The following is a 5,103-nucleotide window of genomic DNA, read 5'->3' as shown; positions in this document are numbered from 1 at the left end:
GCAGGAAAGATAACTTATGGTATAGTGATAGCGATTCCTTCTATCGTCGCTACGTAATTTTTATTCGGCTCAGTTTGTTATAAAATTTGTATAATTATAGATTACAATGATATTATGTATCATAAAGTCGAGTTACTATTGAGATTGAAACAAACATCTTAAGCTCGATCTGACGCAGCGAATACAGCGAGCTTACCGATAGATATAATATAATACAACGTAATAAATAGATGTAAATTTGATGTTTGTTTAATACGTCAGTGTTGCATAAAGAATGATTTTATGTATCGTTTAGAATTTTAGAATGCAACGTGTGATGTTTATTAATTAAACACGAGTGACGAGCTAATGTTAAGAGAATTGAGCGTGAAGTTAAATGAACAAATACGTATATACATGAACGAACAGATTAGAAACTTCGATTGTCGATGAGAAAGCAACGATTTGGAATTTGAAAGAAATGTAAAAGATTATAATATAAGATAAACGTTAAAGATTATAATTCGAGATTCGAACGTCTTCCGACTATTCTCAAACAAGCTTTCGTCGGTACTTGTGGAACTTGAATGATTAAATATTCGCCAGACATTTCGTTAAAGATGAGGATTGAAGAGACGCGTCATCGAGAAACAGAGGTAACGTTTCGTCGATTTTTACATCAAAAAGTGACTCATTCTCACGCCACGAATATTTGAAAATTAATAGCATTTGTGAGTATCTACCTTTGACAATTGTAATCGAAGTACGTCAGACGGAATTAGAGCGGAAATATAAACCGATGACCCGGTCGTCGCCATGGGTCGTGGAACGCAAGCGTTTACAGACAGTAAAATTATCAGTGAAACTTTTGTCGGATAGAAACTAGTAAAAAGCACCAAATAAAATAGAAATATTCGATAAAATTTTTCCTATGATATCTTATATAACGTACACGTACTTTCATTATTACGTAAGATGTTTAACGGTGTATGAAATAATTCGGATTTGCTAGATCGATTTGTTAGATCGGAATAATGAAAAATTCCAAAGTCGATTGTACGCGCATCATGGTATGCTTCGATTTCCAGCCATTCTCCATACGTTGTTTGAACAACCCACGCGATAATACTCATCGAAGCGCAAACGATTATTGATTATCCACAGGTAATTTTCCACTAACCGCAGACATTAACGAAAAGGCACGTGGAGAGTGTAGATAACTGTCGAAAACATCTCTCAAGAATTCGTTTTCACAACGACCAGTAAAGAACCACGCTCACCATTTATTGAAACCAGACTCAATATCGAAGATCCGCAATGATCAAAATGATTTGCTGATGTAACAAAAACGATTTGGATGCGGTGGATGTAACATTAAACATCGAAAAGAACATGATTTCGTTGCAAGTATCGATGTGCAATTTAACTGAAACGATGACATACTGTAAATGAATAATCCTATTAATCGAATAGTAAGCGTTCAACGAAGTTAGCGTGATTCGTAAAATAAGTGTCTCAGAAGATGATGGAAGAGCGCGGGTGGCATTGTCTTTTTCCGCGAATTGTACGTGAACTACAATGCAGCGACAAATATGGCGTGACTGATCGCATCCATCGTGTCTACTCATCAGTGCACGTTGCGAAAGTCCTTTTCCTGCTTAACCATCGCGATCGTGCCATTGTTTCTAAACATTTGCGATATCCTGTTGCAAGTAGAAACTCTCGACGTCAGTGGAAAATAAATATCGATCGATAAAACTGGGGTTCTCATCGACTCGGAGATGCTAATCTATCTCATTAAAGATGTTAATTGATAGTACATTTAACTGTTCAAAACATATATTCAAAAAATATTCATGAACGGAGAATATACGCCAGTTGGAGAGAAATGTGAAATTTTACTTAGATGTACAGCGACGGGCAAAAGAAAGTTTATAAAATAAGAAGTATAAAAAGACGTTATAATTTTACAAGATGAATTTATATTTGGATGGAGTATATTTAATGAATAAACGTAATATATGGCACAGAATAGATCGATATGGTAAAGAACTTGTAGTACAGAAATTACTAAAATTCATAGTGCATCGATTTTAAGCTTTTTCTCATCCGCCGCTGTGTATACGCATATTCTTGAAAGATTATTTCTTTTGATTCAGTTTCGTAAGTGGAATATCCACGTCATATGCCAACATCCGGAAATACGTTCTGAAATCTGAAATATACATCCTAGAAAATCGGTTTATGTGCCACTCGCATGAGTAATAGCGATAGAGAAGCATCGTGAAAAAACCAACAGATAAAAACAAAAACCATCTGTGCAACCTAGTTGCTCGACGCGCAAGTATCAATTGACGAGTTCTTTTGTACGTGTAGAACCTTCCTCACGCGATTTTTTCTAGTCGAGAGCTGACTTGTATATTAATTGAAATATTAGCAAACAATACAGATGCGTAATAATAGCCAAATGTACGTCTATACACCCTGAAATATTAATTTTATTCGTAGTACGATTGCAATATGTATCAAAGTTGAAACACTTTCCTAGCTCTCTTTCTACTATTTTTAAATAATAATTTTCGATCTATATTAAATGCAGGAATTTTATATCCGCGTTTCGTTTCTAATAACGTCACGCAGTCGTTGGTTTTGTTGGTACGTCGGCATGAAAAAATGAATAACTTTTCTTGTACAGTGAATTACGACAGTGATTCAGTCAAGTGGCTAGTTCTTTTTTCTTTTTTTTTTTTTTAAAGGATATTAGGTAAACACAACTTATGTATGGAATAGAAATTGTAAAGCAAGTGAACGAGTCTGCGTGTTACGGGCTTCATTCGCTCCGGAGCAAGCGTTTTCTTTTGACCAAGTTTTGTTTTTTCTCTCATATCGGTATCATTTCAGTCCGATAACCAATTCAAATTTGGGAGGGTATCGTAAGTGACGCGCATCTACTGAATGTGACGTCAAATTCTTTTTTTTTTTTTATCGCACACTGTTATTGCAACTATCTTTAACCGCTGAGTTGACACGTCGAATAACACATTGTACCGCTTTCACGTGATTTTCACACGATTGTGGAATGGTTCAGAGATGGTCTTTATCGGCATCGTGTTTAAATGTTATTTTATAACAAAGAAATTATCGTTTGTGTCTTTGAATATAAGGCAACAATAGAAATAGATGGTACGACCGTCGAATAATTTGCTAATTATAGTATTCGCAATTCTGAAAAGATCTTATCGACGCAGACCTCGGTTCATAGGGTTGGCAGATCGCAAACAGCAACAAACCACTAACGCGAATAGCACAGCTGTACAAATGTGGAATATCTTGTTCCGTATTAATAAATATTGAAACGTTACCTTTGGAAACTATATCGAATACCTAGAGCTACAGTTGCATTCTATCGCACGCACATTAATATGTAATCTAGGTCAATTACGTTTCTAGTATCGCTTAAAGACAAGATTATATGGGTCAATGTGTTATGCGATTAACGATAAAACATGCCATGATTTCACCCGTCGTGCGTTGTTCCTAGTTTTTGAAATTTCACAGTGAATCAGAATAACTGTCGGGCGCCATCGACTTTCACCTCGATAAGATTTTTACGTCAGCAGATCGACTCTTCGGGTAACGCTTAAAGTTTAGAGAACGGCGGAAAATTAAGTTATCGTACAGCGCCTCAAATAACAGATTACGAATCGTATAAAACTTTGACCAAATAAAATGTCACGTGAATAAAGTAACGAGTAATCTTAACGCTCGATTTGCAACCAACTTTATCGGATAGCATTCACACGGAGAAAATTCTACAATAATATCACGAATTTTGAATGTTTTATATATTTTTGGATATTATGCGTACGCTTGGATTTTTTGCACCTTTACATTAACCATAAAGGCATAAAAATCAATAGTTTGTCTATAACTAAACTAATTAATATGCGTATTTATTTAAGAAAGATAAGTTGATAATTGCGAGAAGATAGTTGTCGTAGACGGTATTGTGTCTGGGTAAATTGGTTTACAATAATATCAAAGATTCCATCTTGTAGTTTAAAATGAACAAAATCTGATAAATCGTTAAAGATAATCTAAAAAAAAAAACGTTTGTGTGGGAACGAGTCTGTTAAGATTTTAATAATGATAATTCAAGTCATCGAAAGATACTCGTCACATGCCGTTGAATGATTCATAAATTCTGCTAGCCAATCCTAGACCTTGAATGAACGAAAGAAAAATGCATAGCTACGATATTATGCGATACCGAAGAATTTCAGTGAGAATCATTGTAGAATATCGCGTTTCTTACTTTCTGTAGATAGTTATTTTTAATCATATTACTGCAAGCAATGAAGGTAATCATTAATATTTTACGATAGTACGAATATACATAGTAATAATCATCGTTTAATTGCATTAACTTTCTTTCTCCTTGTAACTATTCTAATTGTATTTAATTGTATTAGCGTCGTAAATTGCATAAATTAAACAAATATTAAAAAACACAAAAAGAAAGGTTTAGTGAAAATATTGCAAAAAATTTACTAGTACTACGTGAAATTGGAGATTCAACAATTGTAGCGGAAAGATAAAATTAATGTAATGCAAATTATTGAAATTTCTAGTTAAAGTTTCTATTGAATGAACACTCTTAAGAAATTAACATAGATAAAGAGACGATTATTTACAACGCGATGATCAATGTCGTTATCTTCCGATTTATTTGCAACCTTGTCACTGTAAGTAGCATCATTGAACTTTTATACGATGTAAAAACTTTAACCATGTTATCTAAAAAAGATTTAATTTTATCCACATTTTTTAGTCGCCATGAAACTAATTTTACTTTAGTAACGAATTTAGTAATTCTTATAATTACTTTAATAATACTAAAACTTGAATAATTCGTTCTTTTAATTTATTAATTCAAAAATATACGTACAGTATATCGTGTACAACAATAAATTTATGTTTTATTCTTTTGAATTCTGAATTAAAGTATAATATTTGATTGATAAGCGGTTCTTCTTCATTATCGGTTATTTTTCATTTATATAATAAAAATTTACGTTCAAATATAAATCAATTCGGTCGACTATTCGATTCAATAAATGGTGT

The sequence above is a fragment of the Bombus huntii genome, chromosome 4 (assembly GCF_024542735.1).
Source record: "Bombus huntii isolate Logan2020A chromosome 4, iyBomHunt1.1, whole genome shotgun sequence".
In the NCBI taxonomy this organism is placed as follows: domain Eukaryota; kingdom Metazoa; phylum Arthropoda; class Insecta; order Hymenoptera; family Apidae; genus Bombus; species Bombus huntii.
This window is presented reverse-complemented; position numbering follows the sequence as displayed.